Source organism: Phyllobates terribilis, unplaced genomic scaffold, assembly GCF_046119375.1.
Source record: "Phyllobates terribilis strain yellow unplaced genomic scaffold, ASM4611937v1 Scaffold_7988__1_contigs__length_33817, whole genome shotgun sequence".
Classification (NCBI taxonomy): Eukaryota; Metazoa; Chordata; class Amphibia; order Anura; family Dendrobatidae; genus Phyllobates; species Phyllobates terribilis.
In genome coordinates this window covers 1-18,360 of record NW_027370728.1, presented here as the reverse complement: position 1 = coordinate 18,360, position 18,360 = coordinate 1, and the positions used below count along the sequence as shown (strand labels likewise).

Below are 18,360 nucleotides of genomic sequence, written 5' to 3'. Positions count from 1 at the left end.
TTGATTAGTCTGTGGCATTCTTTTAAACTGTTGCTTATGGCGGTCTCTGTGAGCTTCTCAGTGACATTCAGCCATCCAGGTATCCCGCCTGCAGTAGACGGAATGTGGCAATGGAACGCTGGCTGCGCGTGTCATAATAGGCTCTGAGCCTTTATATACCTGCGCACAGCAGCAGCCACCTTCAGTCTGCTGCTGGACAGCCAGCAGCAGCAGGAGAGGTAATTAATCAGCAACCCTCCTGCTAAGGGTAGACAGCTGCTCGTTCCACCCCCCCCCGCCTTAATTGGTTCTCCTCCCTTCCAACGGTGTTGAGGCGGGTGGGAACAGCCGGGGGTTGAGGGTACTGTGCTAAAAGAGGTGGAGTTATGCAGATCTAAAACGCGTGGATTGCAGCAGCAGCAAGCCGAAAAGTGCAGGCATGTGAGGGATCTAGAGGTTGACAGCATGTCTTCTTAACGGGAGTCCAGGTGGCCATCTCCACAAATGGACTTTTCAGAATCCTTGGGTGGCACCGTAGTCGGAAACCACTTCTGGTTATCGCTTCTCGGCCTTTTGGCTAAGATCAAGTGTAGTATCTGTTCTTATCAGTTTAATATCTGATACGTCCCTATCTGGGGACCATATATTAAATGGATTTTTAGAACAGGGAGATGGAAAAAGAGCTTGCTCTGTCCACTCCACGCATTGACCTGGTATTGCAGTATCTCCAGGACCGGTGCACCCCTTCTTTAATGCAGTTTCTAAAATCAGAAAGAATTGAATTCAATGCTTTTTTGTTCATTTGCTTGTTTGTCGGATTTTGGGATGGACTCTTTGGCTTTGCTTTTCTTCTCCTCATTGGATTTTTCATGTTAAAGTTGCAGAAGCCAGATGACAAGCTCATTTGGTTCAACTTCAGCAACTGTGCATTGCATTGCCATGTAATGTAATGTAATGCAATGCTATCTATCTAGCTCTCCCTCTATACTTCCTTTTGGATAAACAGACATATTAGGCAAGCATTTTGGAGCTTTCACCTAAATAACTACAGGTGGTGAGATAAGCTGCACAATATAATTGACCTTTCAGTATATTGTTGCAACACACACATCTATTTAGCAAATGCCCTTGTTATCAACAGCAGCCTTTTAAACTCACCTGAGCTAACAGGTATGTGAGCTGGTTACTCTGCTGCGCTTAAAATTTCTTTTTTGGTTTGCTACAATGCCTTTTCTGAAACGTTGTCTCCCTCTGCTGGAACACTGACTTCTTTCATTTAATGCCTGCAGACTATAAAAGAGAAACCAACCCAAAAAGTTTGATTGATTAGTCTGTGGCATTCTTTTAAACTGTTGCTTATGGCGGTCTCTGTGAGCTTCTCAGTGACATTCAGCCATCCAGGTATCCCGCCTGCAGTAGACGGAATGTGGCAATGGAACGCTGGCTGCGCGTGTCATAATAGGCTCTGAGCCTTTATATACCTGCGCACAGCAGCAGCCACCTTCAGTCTGCTGCTGGACAGCCAGCAGCAGCAGCAGCAGGAGAGGTAATTTAATCAGCAACCCTCCTGCTAAGGGTAGACAGCTGCTCATTCCACCCCCCCCGCCTTAATTGGTTCTCCTCCTTCCAACGGTGTTGAGGCGGGTGGGAACAGCCGGGGGTTGAGGGTACTGTGCTAAAAGAGGTGGAGTTATGCAGATCTAAAACGCGTGGATTGCAGCAGCAGCAAGCCGAAAAGTGCAGGCATGTGAGGGATCTAGAGGTTGACAGCATGTCTTCTTAACGGGAGTCCAGGTGGCCATCTCCAAAAATGGACTTTTCAGAATCCTTGGGTGGCACCGTAGTCGGAAACCAATTCTGGTTATCGCTTCTCGGCCTTTGGCTAAGATCAAGTGTAGTATCTGTTCTTATCAGTTTAATATCTGATACGTCCCCTATCTGGGGACCATATATTAAATGGATTTTAGAACAGGGAGATGGAAAAAGAGCTTGCTCTGTCCACTCCACGCATTGGCCTGGTATTGCAGTATCTCCAGGACCGGTGCACCCCTTCTTTAATGCAGTTTCTAAAATCCAGAAAGAATTGAATTCAATGCTTTTGTTCATTTTGCTTGTTTGTCGGATTTTGGGATGGACTCTTTGGCTTTGCTTTTCTTCTCCTCATTGGATTTTTCATGTTAAAAGTTGCAGAAGCCAGATGACAAGCTCATTTTGGTTCAACTTCAGCAACTGTGCATTGCATTGCCATGTAATGTAATGTAATGCAATGCTATCTATCTAGCTCTCCCTCTATACTTCCTTTTGGATAAACAGACATCTTAGGCAAGCATTTTGGAGCTTTCACCTAAATAACTACAGGTGGTGAGATAAGCTGCACAATATAATTGACCTTTCAGTATATTGTTGCACACACACCATCTATTTAGCAAATGCCCTTGTTATCAACAGCAGCCTTTTAAACTCACCTGAGCTAACAGGTATGTGAGCTGGTTACTCTGCTGCGCTTAAAATTTCTTTTTTGGTTTGCTACAATGCCTTTTCTGAAACGTTGTCTCCCTCTGCTGGAACACTGACTTCTTTCATTTAATGCCTGCAGACTATAAAAGAGAAACCAACCCAAAAAGTTTGGTTGATTAGTCTGTGGCATTCTTTTAAACTGTTGCTTATGGCGGTCTCTGTGAGCTTCTCAGTGACATTCAGCCATCCAGGTATCCCGCCTGCAGTAGACGGAATGTGGCAATGGAACGCTGGCTGCGCGTGTCATAATAGGCTCTGAGCCTTTATATACCTGCGCACAGCAGCAGCCACCTTCAGTCTGCTGCTGGACAGCCAGCAGCAGCAGCAGCAGGAGAGGTAATTAATCAGCAACCCTCCTGCTAAGGGTAGACAGCTGCTCGTTCCACCCCCCCCCGCCTTAATTGGTTCTCCTCCCTTCCAACGGTGTTGAGGCGGGTGGGAACAGCCGGGGGTTGAGGGTACTGTGCTAAAAGAGGTGGAGTTATGCAGATCTAAAACGCGTGGATTGCAGCAGCAGCAAGCCGAAAAGTGCAGGCATGTGAGGGATCTAGAGGTTGACAGCATGTCTTCTTAACGGGAGTCCAGGTGGCCATCTCCACAAATGGACTTTTCAGAATCCTTGGGTGGCACCGTAGTCGGAAACCCAATTCTGGTTATCGCTTCTCGGCCTTTTGGCTAAGATCAAGTAGATCAAGTGTAGTATCTGTTCTTATCAGTTTAATATCTGATACGTCCCCTATCTGGGGACCATATATTAAATGGATTTTTAGAACAGGGAGATGGAAAAAGAGCTTGCTCTGTCCACTCCACGCATTGACCTGGTATTGCAGTATCTCCAGGACCGGTGCACCCCTTCTTTAATGCAGTTTCTAAAATCAGAAAGAATTGAATTCAATGCTTTTTGTTCATTTTGCTTGTTTGTCGGATTTTGGGATGGACTCTTTGGCTTTGTTTTTCTTCTCCTCATTGGATTTTTCATGTTAAAAGTTGCAGAAGCCAGATGACAAGCTCATTTTGGTTCAACTTCAGCAACTGTGCATTGCATTGCCATGTAATGTAATGTAATGCAATGCTATCTATCTAGCTCTCCCTCTATACTTCCTTTTGGATAAACAGACATATTAGGCAAGCATTTTGGAGCTTTCACCTAAATAACTACAGGTGGTGAGATAAGCTGCACAATATAATTGACCTTTCAGTATATTGTTGCACACACACCATCTATTTAGCAAATGCCCTTGTTATCAACAGCAGCCTTTTAAACTCACCTGAGCTAACAGGTATGTGAGCTGGTTACTCTGCTGCGCTTAAAATTTCTTTTTTGGTTTGCTACAATGCCTTTTCTGAAACGTTGTCTCCCTCTGCTGGAACACTGACTTCTTTCATTTAATGCCTGCAGACTATAAAAGAGAAACCAACCCAAAAAGTTTGGTTGATTAGTCTGTGGCATTCTTTTAAACTGTTGCTTATGGCGGTCTCTGTGAGCTTCTCAGTGACATTCAGCCATCCAGGTATCCCGCCTGCAGTAGACGGAATGTGGCAATGGAACGCTGGCTGCGCGTGTCATAATAGGCTCTGAGCCTTTATATACCTGCGCACAGCAGCAGCCACCTTCAGTCTGCTGCTGGACAGCCAGCAGCAGCAGCAGCAGGAGAGGTAATTAATCAGCAACCCTCCTGCTAAGGGTAGACAGCTGCTCGTTCCACCCCCCCCCCGCATTAATTGGTTCTCCTCCCTTCCAACGGTGTTGAGGCGGGTGGGAACAGCCGGGGGTTGAGGGTACTGTGCTAAAAGAGGTGGAGTTATGCAGATCTAAAACGCGTGGATTGCAGCAGCAGCAAGCCGAAAAGTGCAGGCATGTGAGGGATCTAGAGGTTGACAGCATGTCTTCTTAACGGGAGTCCAGGTGGCCATCTCCACAAATGGACTTTTCAGAATCCTTGGGTGGCACCGTAGTCGGAAACCAATTCTGGTTATCGCTTCTCGGCCTTTTGGCTAAGATCAAGTGTAGTATCTGTTCTTATCAGTTTAATATCTGATACGTCCCCTATCTGGGGACCATATATTAAATGGATTTTTAGAACAGGGAGATGGAAAAAGAGCTTGCTCTGTCCACTCCACGCATTGACCTGGTATTGCAGTATCTCCAGGACCGGTGCACCCCTTCTTTAATGCAGTTTCTAAAATCAGAAAGAATTGAATTCAATGCTTTTTGTTCATTTTGCTTGTTTGTCGGATTTTGGGATGGACTCTTTGGCTTTGCTTTTCTTCTCCTCATTGGATTTTTCATGTTAAAAGTTGCAGAAGCCAGATGACAAGCTCATTTTGGTTCAACTTCAGCAACTGTGCATTGCATTGCCATGTAATGTAATGTAATGCAATGCTATCTATCTAGCTCTCCCTCTATACTTCCTTTTGGATAAACAGACATATTAGGCAAGCATTTTGGAGCTTTCACCTAAATAACTACAGGTGGTGAGATAAGCTGCACAATATAATTGACCTTTCAGTATATTGTTGCACACACACCATCTATTTAGCAAATGCCCTTGTTATCAACAGCAGCCTTTTAAACTCACCTGAGCTAACAGGTATGTGAGCTGGTTAATCTGCTGCGCTTAAAATTTCTTTTTTGGTTTGCTACAATGCCTTTTCTGAAACGTTGTCTCCCTCTGCTGGAACACTGACTTCTTTCATTTAATGCCTGCAGACTATAAAAGAGAAACCAACCCAAAAAGTTTGGTTGATTAGTCTGTGGCATTCTTTTAAACTGTTGCTTATGGCGGTCTCTGTGAGCTTCTCAGTGACATTCAGCCATCCAGGTATTCCGCCTGCAGTAGACGGAATGTGGCAATGGAACGCTGGCTGCGCGTGTCATAATAGGCTCTGAGCCTTTATATACCTGCGCACAGCAGCAGCCACCTTCAGTCTGCTGCTGGACAGCCAGCAGCAGCAGCAGCAGGAGAGGTAATTAATCAGCAACCCTCCTGCTAAGGGTAGACAGCTGCTCGTTCCACCCCCCCCCCCCCGCCTTAATTGGTTCTCCTCCCTTCCAACGGTGTTGAGGCGGGTGGGAACAGCCGGGGGTTGAGGGTACTGTGCTAAAAGAGGTGGAGTTATGCAGATCTAAAACGCGTGGATTGCAGCAGCAGCAAGCCGAAAAGTGCAGGCATGTGAGGGATCTAGAGGTTGACAGCATGTCTTCTTAACGGGAGTCCAGGTGGCCATCTCCACAAATGGACTTTTCAGAATCCTTGGGTGGCACCGTAGTCGGAAACCAATTCTGGTTATCGCTTCTCGGCCTTTTGGCTAAGATCAAGTGTAGTATCTGTTCTTATCAGTTTAATATCTGATATGTCCCCTATCTGGGGACCATATATTAAATGGATTTTTAGAACAGGGAGATGGAAAAAGAGCTTGCTCTGTCCACTCCACGCATTGACCTGGTATTGCAGTATCTCCAGGACCGGTGCACCCCTTCTTTAATGCAGTTTCTAAAATCAGAAAGAATTGAATTCAATGCTTTTTGTTCATTTTGCTTGTTTGTCGGATTTTGGGATGGACTCTTTGGCTTTGCTTTTCTTCTCCTCATTGGATTTTTCATGTTAAAAGTTGCAGAAGCCAGATGACAAGCTCATTTTGGTTCAACTTCAGCAACTGTGCATTGCATTGCCATGTAATGTAATGTAATGCAATGCTATCTATCTAGCTCTCCCTCTATACTTCCTTTTGGATAAACAGACATATTAGGCAAGCATTTTGGAGCTTTCACCTAAATAACTACAGGTGGTGAGATAAGCTGCAAAATATAATTGACCTTTCAGTATATTGTTGCACACACACCATCTATTTAGCAAATGCCCTTGTTATCAACAGCAGCCTTTTAAACTCACCTGAGCTAACAGGTATGTGAGCTGGTTACTCTGCTGCGCTTAAAATTTCTTTTTTGGTTTGCTACAATGCCTTTTCTGAAACGTTGTCTCCCTCTGCTGGAACACTGACTTCTTTCATTTAATGCCTGCAGACTATAAAAGAGAAACCAACCCAAAAAGTTTGGTTGATTAGTCTGTGGCATTCTTTTAAACTGTTGCTTATGGCGGTCTCTGTGAGCTTCTCAGTGACATTCAGCCATCCAGGTATCCCGCCTGCAGTAGACGGAATGTGGCAATGGAACGCTGGCTGCGCGTGTCATAATAGGCTCTGAGCCTTTATATACCTGCGCACAGCAGCAGCCACCTTCAGTCTGCTGCTGGACAGCCAGCAGCAGCAGCAGCAGGAGAGGTAATTAATCAGCAACCCTCCTGCTAAGGGTAGACAGCTGCTCGTTCCACCCCCCCCCCCCGCCTTAATTGGTTCTCCTCCCTTCCAACGGTGTTGAGGCGGGTGGGAACAGCCGGGGGTTGAGGGTACTGTGCTAAAAGAGGTGGAGTTATGCAGATCTAAAACGCGTGGATTGCAGCAGCAGCAAGCCGAAAAGTGCAGGCATGTGAGGGATCTAGAGGTTGACAGCATGTCTTCTTAACGGGAGTCCAGGTGGCCATCTCCACAAATGGACTTTTCAGAATCCTTGGGTGGCACCGTAGTCGGAAACCAATTCTGGTTATCGCTTCTCGGCCTTTTGGCTAAGATCAAGTGTAGTATCTGTTCTTATCAGTTTAATATCTGATACGTCCCCTATCTGGGGACCATATATTAAATGGATTTTTAGAACAGGGAGATGGAAAAAGAGCTTGCTCTGTCCACTCCACGCATTGACCTGGTATTGCAGTATCTCCAGGACCGGTGCACCCCTTCTTTAATGCAGTTTCTAAAATCAGAAAGAATTGAATTCAATGCTTTTTGTTCATTTTGCTTGTTTGTCGGATTTTGGGATGGACTCTTTGGCTTTGCTTTTCTTCTCCTCATTGGATTTTTCATGTTAAAAGTTGCAGAAGCCAGATGACAAGCTCATTTTGGTTCAACTTCAGCAACTGTGCATTGCATTGCCATGTAATGTAATGTAATGCAATGCTATCTATCTAGCTCTCCCTCTATACTTCCTTTTGGATAAACAGACATATTAGGCAAGCATTTTGGAGCTTTCACCTAAATAACTACAGGTGGTGAGATAAGCTGCACAATATAATTGACCTTTCAGTATATTGTTGCACACACACCATCTATTTAGCAAATGCCCTTGTTATCAACAGCAGCCTTTTAAACTCACCTGAGCTAACAGGTATGTGAGCTGGTTACTCTGCTGCGCTTAAAATTTCTTTTTTGGTTTGCTACAATGCCTTTTCTGAAACGTTGTCTCCCTCTGCTGGAACACTGACTTCTTTCATTTAATGCCTGCAGACTATAAAAGAGAAACCAACCCAAAAAGTTTGGTTGATTAGTCTGTGGCATTCTTTTAAACTGTTTCTTATGGCGGTCTCTGTGAGCTTCTCAGTGACATTCAGCCATCCAGGTATCCCGCCTGCAGTAGACGGAATGTGGCAATGGAACGCTGGCTGCGCGTGTCATAATAGGCTCTGAGCCTTTATATACCTGCGCACAGCAGCAGCCACCTTCAGTCTGCTGCTGGACAGCCAGCAGCAGCAGCAGCAGGAGAGGTAATTAATCAGCAACCCTCCTGCTAAGGGTAGACAGCTGCTCGTTCCACCCCCCCCCGCCTTAATTGGTTCTCCTCCCTTCCAACGGTGTTGAGGCGGGTGGGAACAGCCGGGGGTTGAGGGTACTGTGCTAAAAGAGGTGGAGTTATGCAGATCTAAAACGCGTGGATTGCAGCAGCAGCAAGCCGAAAAGTGCAGGCATGTGAGGGATCTAGAGGTTGACAGCATGTCTTCTTAACGGGAGTCCAGGTGGCCATCTCCACAAATGGACTTTTCAGAATCCTTGGGTGGCACCGTAGTCGGAAAGCAATTCTGGTTATCGCTTCTCGGCCTTTTGGCTAAGATCAAGTGTAGTATCTGTTCTTATCAGTTTAAAATCTGATACGTCCCCTATCTGGGGACCATATATTAAATGGATTTTTAGAACAGGGAGATGGAAAAAGAGCTTGCTCTGTCCACTCCACGCATTGACCTGGTATTGCAGTATCTCCAGGACCGGTGCACCCCTTCTTTAATGCAGTTTCTAAAATCAGAAAGAATTGAATTCAATGCTTTTTGTTCATTTTGCTTGTTTGTCGGATTTTGGGATGGACTCTTTGGCTTTGCTTTTCTTCTCCTCATTGGATTTTTCATGTTAAAAGTTGCAGAAGCCAGATGACAAGCTCATTTTGGTTCAACTTCAGCAACTGTGCATTGCATTGCCATGTAATGTAATGTAATGCAATGCTATCTATCTAGCTCTCCCTCTATACTTCCTTTTGGATAAACAGACATATTAGGCAAGCATTTTGGAGCTTTCACCTAAATAACTACAGGTGGTGAGATAAGCTGCACAATATAATTGACCTTTCAGTATATTGTTGCACACACACCATCTATTTAGCAAATGCCCTTGTTATCAACAGCAGCCTTTTAAACTCACCTGAGCTAACAGGTATGTGAGCTGGTTACTCTGCTGCGCTTAAAATTTCTTTTTTGGTTTGCTACAATGCCTTTTCTGAAACGTTGTCTCCCTCTGCTGGAACACTGACTTCTTTCATTTAATGCCTGCAGACTATAAAAGAGAAACCAACCCAAAAAGTTTGGTTGATTAGTCTGTGGCATTCTTTTAAACTGTTGCTTATGGCGGTCTCTGTGAGCTTCTCAGTGACATTCAGCCATCCAGGTATCCCGCCTGCAGTAGACGGAATGTGGCAATGGAACGCTGGCTGCGCGTGTCATAATAGGCTCTGAGCCTTTATATACCTGCGCACAGCAGCAGCCACCTTCAGTCTGCTGCTGGACAGCCAGCAGCAGCAGCAGCAGGAGAGGTAATTAATCAGCAACCCTCCTGCTAAGGGTAGACAGCTGCTCGTTCCACCCCCCCCCCGCCTTAATTGGTTCTCCTCCCTTCCAACGGTGTTGAGGCGGGTGGGAACAGCCGGGGGTTGAGGGTACTGTGCTAAAAGAGGTGGAGTTATGCAGATCTAAAACGCGTGGATTGCAGCAGCAGCAAGCCGAAAAGTGCAGGCATGTGAGGGATCTAGAGGTTGACAGCATGTCTTCTTAACGGGAGTCCAGGTGGCCATCTCCACAAATGGACTTTTCAGAATCCTTGGGTGGCACCGTAGTCGGAAACCAATTCTGGTTATCGCTTCTCGGCCTTTTGGCTAAGATCAAGTGTAGTATCTGTTCTTATCAGTTTAATATCTGATACGTCCCCTATCTGGGGACCATATATTAAATGGATTTTTAGAACAGGGAGATGGAAAAAGAGCTTGCTCTGTCCACTCCACGCATTGACCTGGTATTGCAGTATCTCCAGGACCGGTGCACCCCTTCTTTAATGCAGTTTCTAAAATCAGAAAGAATTGAATTCAATGCTTTTTGTTCATTTTGCTTGTTTGTCGGATTTTGGGATGGACTCTTTGGCTTTGCTTTTCTTCTCCTCATTGGATTTTTCATGTTAAAAGTTGCAGAAGCCAGATGACAAGCTCATTTTGGTTCAACTTCAGCAACTGTGCATTGCATTGCCATGTAATGTAATGTAATGCAATGCTATCTATCTAGCTCTCCCTCTATACTTCCTTTTGGATAAACAGACATATTAGGCAAGCATTTTGGAGCTTTCACCTAAATAACTACAGGTGGTGAGATAAGCTGCACAATATAATTGACCTTTCAGTATATTGTTGCACACACACCATCTATTTAGCAAATGCCCTTGTTATCAACAGCAGCCTTTTAAACTCACCTGAGCTAACAGGTATGTGAGCTGGTTACTGTGCTGCGCTAAAAATTTCTTTTTTGGTTTGCTACAATGCCTTTTCTGAAACGTTGTCTCCCTCTGCTGGAACACTGACTTCTTTCATTTAATGCCTGCAGACTATAAAAGAGAAACCAACCCAAAAAGTTTGGTTGATTAGTCTGTGGCATTCTTTTAAACTGTTGCTTATGGCGGTCTCTGTGAGCTTCTCAGTGACATTCAGCCATCCAGGTATCCCGCCTGCAGTAGACGGAATGTGGCAATGGAACGCTGGCTGCGCGTGTCATAATAGGCTCTGAGCCTTTATATACCTGCGCACAGCAGCAGCCACCTTCAGTCTGCTGCTGGACAGCCAGCAGCAGCAGCAGCAGGAGAGGTAATTAATCAGCAACCCTCCTGCTAAGGGTAGACAGCTGCTCGTTCCACCCCCCCCCCCGCCTTAATTGGTTCTCCTCCCTTCCAACGGTGTTGAGGCGGGTGGGAACAGCCGGGGGTTGAGGGTACTGTGCTAAAAGAGGTGGAGTTATGCAGATCTAAAACGCGTGGATTGCAGCAGCAGCAAGCCGAAAAGTGCAGGCATGTGAGGGATCTAGAGGTTGACAGCATGTCTTCTTAACGGGAGTCCAGGTGGCCATCTCCACAAATGGACTTTTCAGAATCCTTGGGTGGCACCGTAGTCGGAAACCAATTCTGGTTATCGCTTCTCGGCCTTTTGGCTAAGATCAAGTGTAGTATCTGTTCTTATCAGTTTAATATCTGATACGTCCCCTATCTGGGGACCATATATTAAATGGATTTTTAGAACAGGGAGATGGAAAAAGAGCTTGCTCTGTCCACTCCACGCATTGACCTGGTATTGCAGTATCTCCAGGACCGGTGCACCCCTTCTTTAATGCAGTTTCTAAAATCAGAAAGAATTGAATTCAATGCTTTTTGTTCATTTTGCTTGTTTGTCGGATTTTGGGATGGACTCTTTGGCTTTGCTTTTCTTCTCCTCCTTGGATTTTTCATGTTAAAAGTTGCAGAAGCCAGATGACAAGCTCATTTTGGTTCAACTTCAGCAACTGTGCATTGCATTGCCATGTAATGTAATGTAATGCAATGCTATCTATCTAGCTCTCCCTCTATACTTCCTTTTGGATAAACAGACATATTAGGCAAGCATTTTGGAGCTTTCACCTAAATAACTACAGGTGGTGAGATAAGCTGCACAATATAATTGACCTTTCAGTATATTGTTGCACACACACCATCTATTTAGCAAATGCCCTTGTTATCAACAGCAGCCTTTTAAACTCACCTGAGCTAACAGGTATGTGAGCTGGTTACTCTGCTGCGCTTAAAATTTCTTTTTTGGTTTGCTACAATGCCTTTTCTGAAACGTTGTCTCCCTCTGCTGGAACACTGACTTCTTTCATTTAATGCCTGCAGACTATAAAAGAGAAACCAACCCAAAAAGTTTGGTTGATTAGTCTGTGGCATTCTTTTAAACTGTTGCTTATGGCGGTCTCTGTGAGCTTCTCAGTGACATTCAGCCATCCAGGTATCCCGCCTGCAGTAGACGGAATGTGGCAATGGAACGCTGGCTGCGCGTGTCATAATAGGCTCTGAGCCTTTATATACCTGCGCACAGCAGCAGCCACCTTCAGTCTGCTGCTGGACAGCCAGCAGCAGCAGCAGCAGGAGAGGTAATTAATCAGCAACCCTCCTGCTAAGGGTAGACAGCTGCTCGTTCCACCCCCCCCCCGCCTTAATTGGTTCTCCTCCCTTCCAACGGTGTTGAGGCGGGTGGGAACAGCCGGGGGTTGAGGGTACTGTGCTAAAAGAGGTGGAGTTATGCAGATCTAAAACGCGTGGATTGCAGCAGCAGCAAGCCGAAAAGTGCAGGCATGTGAGGGATCTAGAGGTTGACAGCATGTCTTCTTAACGGGAGTCCAGGTGGCCATCTCCACAAATGGACTTTTCAGAATCCTTGGGTGGCACCGTAGTCGGAAACCAATTCTGGTTATCGCTTCTCGGCCTTTTGGCTAAGATCAAGTGTAGTATCTGTTCTTATCAGTTTAATATCTGATACGTCCCCTATCTGGGGACCATATATTAAATGGATTTTTAGAACAGGGAGATGGAAAAAGAGCTTGCTCTGTCCACTCCACGCATTGACCTGGTATTGCAGTATCTCCAGGACCGGTGCACCCCTTCTTTAATGCAGTTTCTAAAATCAGAAAGAATTGAATTCAATGGTTTTTGTTCATTTTGCTTGTTTGTCGGATTTTGGGATGGACTCTTTGGCTTTGCTTTTCTTCTCCTCATTGGATTTTTCATGTTAAAAGTTGCAGAAGCCAGATGACAAGCTCATTTTGGTTCAACTTCAGCAACTGTGCATTGCATTGCCATGTAATGTAATGTAATGCAATGCTATCTATCTAGCTCTCCCTCTATACTTCCTTTTGGATAAACAGACATATTAGGCAAGCATTTTGGAGCTTTCACCTAAATAACTACAGGTGGTGAGATAAGCTGCACAATATAATTGACCTTTCAGTATATTGTTGCACACACACCATCTATTTAGCAAATGCCCTTGTTATCAACAGCAGCCTTTTAAACTCACCTGAGCTAACAGGTATGTGAGCTGGTTACTCTGCTGCGCTTAAAATTTCTTTTTTGGTTTGCTACAATGCCTTTTCTGAAACGTTGTCTCCCTCTGCTGGAACACTGACTTTTTTCATTTAATGCCTGCAGACTATAAAAGAGAAACCAACCCAAAAAGTTTGGTTGATTAGTCTGTGGCATTCTTTTAAACTGTTGCTTATGGCGGTCTCTGTGATCTTCTCAGTGACATTCAGCCATCCAGGTATCCCGCCTGCAGTAGACGGAATGTGGCAATGGAACGCTGGCTGCGCGTGTCATAATAGGCTCTGAGCCTTTATATACCTGCGCACAGCAGCAGCCACCTTCAGTCTGCTGCTGGACAGCCAGCAGCAGCAGCAGCAGGAGAGGTAATTAATCAGCAACCCTCCTGCTAAGGGTAGACAGCTGCTCGTTCCACCCCCCCCCCCCCCCCGCCTTAATTGGTTCTCCTCCCTTCCAACGGTGTTGAGGCGGGTGGGAACAGCCGGGGGTTGAGGGTACTGTGCTAAAAGAGGTGGAGTTATGCAGATCTAAAACGCGTGGATTGCAGCAGCAGCAAGCCGAAAAGTGCAGGCATGTGAGGGATCTAGAGGTTGACAGCATGTCTTCTTAACGGGAGTCCAGGTGGCCATCTCCACAAATGGACTTTTCAGAATCCTTGGGTGGCACCGTAGTCGGAAACCAATTCTGGTTATCGCTTCTCGGCCTTTTGGCTAAGATCAAGTGTAGTATCTGTTCTTATCAGTTTAATATCTGATACGTCCCCTATCTGGGGACCATATATTAAATGGATTTTTAGGACAGGGAGATGGAAAAAGAGCTTGCTCTGTCCACTCCACGCATTGACCTGGTATTGCAGTATCTCCAGGACCGGTGCACCCCTTCTTTAATGCAGTTTCTAAAATCAGAAAGAATTGAATTCAATGCTTTTTGTTCATTTTGCTTGTTTGTCGGATTTTGGGATGGACTCTTTGGCTTTGCTTTTCTTCTCCTCATTGGATTTTTCATGTTAAAAGTTGCAGAAGCCAGATGACAAGCTCATTTTGGTTCAACTTCAGCAACTGTGCATTGCATTGCCATGTAATGTAATGTAATGCAATGCTATCTACATAGCTCTCCCTCTATACTTCCTTTTGGATAAACAGACATATTAGGCAAGCATTTTGGAGCTTTCACCTAAATAACTACAGGTGGTGAGATAAGCTGCACAATATAATTGACCTTTCAGTATATTGTTGCACACACACCATCTATTTAGCAAATGCCCTTGTTATCAACAGCAGCCTTTTAAACTCACCTGAGCTAACAGGTATGTGAGCTGGTTACTCTGCTGCGCTTAAAATTTATTTTTTGGTTTGCTACAATGCCTTTTCTGAAACGTTGTCTCCCTCTGCTGGAACACTGACTTCTTTCATTTAATGCCTGCAGACTATAAAAGAGAAACCAACCCAAAAAGTTTGGTTGATTAGTCTGTGGCATTCTTTTAAACTGTTGCTTATGGCGGTCTCTGTGAGCTTCTCAGTGACATTCAGCCATCCAGGTATCCCGCCTGCAGTAGACGGAATGTGGCAATGGAACGCTGGCTGCGCGTGTCATAATAGGCTCTGAGCCTTTATATACCTGCGCACAGCAGCAGCCACCTTCAGTCTGCTGCTGGACAGCCAGCAGCAGCAGCAGCAGGAGAGGTAATTAATCAGCAACCCTCCTGCTAAGGGTAGACAGCTGCTCGTTCCACCCCCCCCCCGCCTTAATTGGTTCTCCTCCCTTCCAACGGTGTTGAGGCGGGTGGGAACAGCCGGGGGTTGAGGGTACTGTGCTAAAAGAGGTGGAGTTATGCAGATCTAAAACGCGTGGATTGCAGCAGCAGCAAGCCGAAAAGTGCAGGCATGTGAGGGATCTAGAGGTTGACAGCATGTCTTCTTAACGGGAGTCCAGGTGGCCATCTCCACAAATGGACTTTTCAGAATCCTTGGGTGGCACCGTAGTCGGAAACCAATTCTGGTTATCGCTTCTCGGCCTTTTGGCTAAGATCAAGTGTAGTATCTGTTCTTATCAGTTTAATATCTGATACGTCCCCTATCTGGGGACCATATATTAAATGGATTTTTAGAACAGGGAGATGGAAAAAGAGCTTGCTCTGTCCACTCCACGCATTGACCTGGTATTGCAGTATCTCCAGGACCGGTGCACCCCTTCTTTAATGCAGTTTCTAAAATCAGAAAGAATTGAATTCAATGCTTTTTGTTCATTTTGCTTGTTTGTCGGATTTTGGGATGGACTCTTTGGCTTTGCTTTTCTTCTCCTCATTGGATTTTTCATGTTAAAAGTTGCAGAAGCCAGATGACAAGCTCATTTTGGTTCAACTTCAGCAACTGTGCATTGCATTGCCATGTAATGTAATGTAATGCAATGCTATCTATCTAGCTCTCCCTCTATACTTCCTTTTGGATAAACAGACATATTAGGCAAGCATTTTGGAGCTTTCACCTAAATAACTACAGGTGGTGAGATAAGCTGCACAATATAATTGACCTTTCAGTATATTGTTGCACACACACCATCTATTTAGCAAATGCCCTTGTTATCAACAGCAGCCTTTTAAACTCACCTGAGCTAACAGGTATGTGAGCTGGTTACTCTGCTGCGCTTAAAATTTCTTTTTTGGTTTGCTACAATGCCTTTTCTGAAACGTTGTCTCCCTCTGCTGGAACACTGACTTTTTTCATTTAATGCCTGCAGACTATAAAAGAGAAACCAACCCAAAAAGTTTGGTTGATTAGTCTGTGGCATTCTTTTAAACTGTTGCTTATGGCGGTCTCTGTGATCTTCTCAGTGACATTCAGCCATCCAGGTATCCCGCCTGCAGTAGACGGAATGTGGCAATGGAACGCTGGCTGCGCGTGTCATAATAGGCTCTGAGCCTTTATATACCTGCGCACAGCAGCAGCCACCTTCAGTCTGCTGCTGGACAGCCAGCAGCAGCAGCAGCAGGAGAGGTAATTAATCAGCAACCCTCCTGCTAAGGGTAGACAGCTGCTCGTTCCACCCCCCCCCCCCCGCCTTAATTGGTTCTCCTCCCTTCCAACGGTGTTGAGGCGGGTGGGAACAGCCGGGGGTTGAGGGTACTGTGCTAAAAGAGGTGGAGTTATGCAGATCTAAAACGCGTGGATTGCAGCAGCAGCAAGCCGAAAAGTGCAGGCATGTGAGGGATCTAGAGGTTGACAGCATGTCTTCTTAACGGGAGTCCAGGTGGCCATCTCCACAAATGGACTTTTCAGAATCCTTGGGTGGCACCGTAGTCGGAAACCAATTCTGGTTATCGCTTCTCGGCCTTTTGGCTAAGATCAAGTGTAGTATCTGTTCTTATCAGTTTAATATCTGATACGTCCCCTATCTGGGGACCATATATTAAATGGATTTTTAGGACAGGGAGATGGAAAAAGAGCTTGCTCTGTCCACTCCACGCATTGACCTGGTATTGCAGTATCTCCAGGACCGGTGCACCCCTTCTTTAATGCAGTTTCTAAAATCAGAAAGAATTGAATTCAATGCTTTTTGTTCATTTTGCTTGTTTGTCGGATTTTGGGATGGACTCTTTGGCTTTGCTTTTCTTCTCCTCATTGGATTTTTCATGTTAAAAGTTGCAGAAGCCAGATGACAAGCTCATTTTGGTTCAACTTCAGCAACTGTGCATTGCATTGCCATGTAATGTAATGTAATGCAATGCTATCTATCTAGCTCTCCCTCTATACTTCCTTTTGGATAAACAGACATATTAGGCAAGCATTTTGGAGCTTTCACCTAAATAACTACAGGTGGTGAGATAAGCTGCACAATATAATTGACCTTTCAGTATATTGTTGCACACACACCATCTATTTAGCAAATGCCCTTGTTATCAACAGCAGCCTTTTAAACTCACCTGAGCTAACAGGTATGTGAGCTGGTTACTCTGCTGCGCTTAAAATTTCTTTTTTGGTTTGCTACAATGCCTTTTCTGAAACGTTGTCTCCCTCTGCTGGAACACTGACTTCTTTCATTTAATGCCTGCAGACTATAAAAGAGAAACCAACCCAAAAAGTTTGGTTGATTAGTCTGTGGCATTCTTTTAAACTGTTGCTTATGGCGGTCTCTGTGAGCTTCTCAGTGACATTCAGCCATCCAGGTATCCCGCCTGCAGTAGACGGAATGTGGCAATGGAACGCTGGCTGCGCGTGTCATAATAGGCTCTGAGCCTTTATATACCTGCGCACAGCAGCAGCCACCTTCAGTCTGCTGCTGGACAGCCAGCAGCAGCAGCAGCAGGAGAGGTAATTAATCAGCAACCCTCCTGCTAAGGGTAGACAGCTGCTCGTTCCACCCCCCCCCCGCCTTAATTGGTTCTCCTCCCTTCCAACGGTGTTGAGGCGGGTGGGAACAGCCGGGGGTTGAGGGTACTGTGCTAAAAGAGGTGGAGTTATGCAGATCTAAAACGCGTGGATTGCAGCAGCAGCAAGCCGAAAAGTGCAGGCATGTGAGGGATCTAGAGGTTGACAGCATGTCTTCTTAACGGGAGTCCAGGTGGCCATCTCCACAAATGGACTTTTCAGAATCCTTGGGTGGCACCGTAGTCGGAAACCAATTCTGATTATCGCTTCTCGGCCTTTTGGCTAAGATCAAGTGTAGTATCTGTTCTTATCAGTTTAATATCTGATACGTCCCCTATCTGGGGACCATATATTAAATGGATTTTTAGAACAGGGAGATGGAAAAAGAGCTTGCTCTGTCCACTCCACGCATTGACCTGGTATTGCAGTATCTCCAGGACCGGTGCACCCCTTCTTTAATGCAGTTTCTAAAATCAGAAAGAATTGAATTCAATGCTTTTTGTTCATTTTGCTTGTTTGTCGGATTTTGGGATGGACTCTTTGGCTTTGCTTTTCTTCTCCTCATTGGATTTTTCATGTTAAAAGTTGCAGAAGCCAGATGACAAGCTCATTTTGGTTCAACTTCAGCAACTGTGCATTGCATTGCCATGTAATGTAATGTAATGCAATGCTATCTATCTAGCTCTCCCTCTATACTTCCTTTTGGATAAACAGACATATTAGGCAAGCATTTTGGAGCTTTCACCTAAATAACTACAGGTGGTGAGATAAGCTGCACAATATAATTGACCTTTCAGTATATTGTTGCACACACACCATCTATTTAGCAAATGCCCTTGTTATCAACAGCAGCCTTTTAAACTCACCTGAGCTAACAGGTATGTGAGCTGGTTACTCTGCTGCGCTTAAAATTTCTTTTTTGGTTTGCTACAATGCCTTTTCTGAAACGTTGTCTCCCTCTGCTGGAACACTGACTTCTTTCATTTAATGCCTGCAGACTATAAAAGAGAAACCAACCCAAAAAGTT

At 45.1% G+C, this 18,360-nt stretch overlaps 14 non-coding genes across 14 annotated transcripts; all 14 read left to right on the top strand.

Moving 5' to 3' along the window:
• The first annotated feature begins 536 nt into the window (after positions 1–536).
• Positions 537–726, top strand: LOC141252051 (U2 spliceosomal RNA). Its single transcript, XR_012313528.1, has one exon. It is a non-coding gene; the product is annotated as a U2 spliceosomal RNA (small nuclear RNA).
• A 1,116-nt stretch (positions 727–1,842) lies between these two features.
• On the top strand, positions 1,843–2,031 carry LOC141252054 (U2 spliceosomal RNA). The gene has a single exon (XR_012313531.1). It is a non-coding gene; the product is annotated as a U2 spliceosomal RNA (small nuclear RNA).
• A 1,120-nt stretch (positions 2,032–3,151) lies between these two features.
• LOC141252056 (U2 spliceosomal RNA) lies at positions 3,152–3,351 on the top strand. Its single transcript, XR_012313533.1, has one exon. It is a non-coding gene; the product is annotated as a U2 spliceosomal RNA (small nuclear RNA).
• Positions 3,352–4,471: 1,120 nt separating this feature from the next.
• LOC141252036 (U2 spliceosomal RNA) lies at positions 4,472–4,662 on the top strand. The gene has a single exon (XR_012313512.1). It is a non-coding gene; the product is annotated as a U2 spliceosomal RNA (small nuclear RNA).
• Positions 4,663–5,785: 1,123 nt separating this feature from the next.
• On the top strand, positions 5,786–5,976 carry LOC141252033 (U2 spliceosomal RNA). The gene has a single exon (XR_012313509.1). It is a non-coding gene; the product is annotated as a U2 spliceosomal RNA (small nuclear RNA).
• Positions 5,977–7,098: 1,122 nt separating this feature from the next.
• Positions 7,099–7,289, top strand: LOC141252035 (U2 spliceosomal RNA). The gene has a single exon (XR_012313511.1). It is a non-coding gene; the product is annotated as a U2 spliceosomal RNA (small nuclear RNA).
• Positions 7,290–8,408: 1,119 nt separating this feature from the next.
• LOC141252048 (U2 spliceosomal RNA) lies at positions 8,409–8,599 on the top strand. Its single transcript, XR_012313525.1, has one exon. It is a non-coding gene; the product is annotated as a U2 spliceosomal RNA (small nuclear RNA).
• A 1,120-nt stretch (positions 8,600–9,719) lies between these two features.
• Positions 9,720–9,910, top strand: LOC141252034 (U2 spliceosomal RNA). The gene has a single exon (XR_012313510.1). It is a non-coding gene; the product is annotated as a U2 spliceosomal RNA (small nuclear RNA).
• A 1,121-nt stretch (positions 9,911–11,031) lies between these two features.
• Positions 11,032–11,222, top strand: LOC141252058 (U2 spliceosomal RNA). The gene has a single exon (XR_012313535.1). It is a non-coding gene; the product is annotated as a U2 spliceosomal RNA (small nuclear RNA).
• A 1,120-nt stretch (positions 11,223–12,342) lies between these two features.
• On the top strand, positions 12,343–12,533 carry LOC141252057 (U2 spliceosomal RNA). Its single transcript, XR_012313534.1, has one exon. It is a non-coding gene; the product is annotated as a U2 spliceosomal RNA (small nuclear RNA).
• A 1,126-nt stretch (positions 12,534–13,659) lies between these two features.
• On the top strand, positions 13,660–13,850 carry LOC141252050 (U2 spliceosomal RNA). Its single transcript, XR_012313527.1, has one exon. It is a non-coding gene; the product is annotated as a U2 spliceosomal RNA (small nuclear RNA).
• Positions 13,851–14,970: 1,120 nt separating this feature from the next.
• Positions 14,971–15,161, top strand: LOC141252055 (U2 spliceosomal RNA). The gene has a single exon (XR_012313532.1). It is a non-coding gene; the product is annotated as a U2 spliceosomal RNA (small nuclear RNA).
• A 1,123-nt stretch (positions 15,162–16,284) lies between these two features.
• On the top strand, positions 16,285–16,475 carry LOC141252049 (U2 spliceosomal RNA). Its single transcript, XR_012313526.1, has one exon. It is a non-coding gene; the product is annotated as a U2 spliceosomal RNA (small nuclear RNA).
• Positions 16,476–17,595: 1,120 nt separating this feature from the next.
• On the top strand, positions 17,596–17,786 carry LOC141252044 (U2 spliceosomal RNA). The gene has a single exon (XR_012313521.1). It is a non-coding gene; the product is annotated as a U2 spliceosomal RNA (small nuclear RNA).
• The last annotated feature ends 574 nt before the right edge of the window (positions 17,787–18,360 follow it).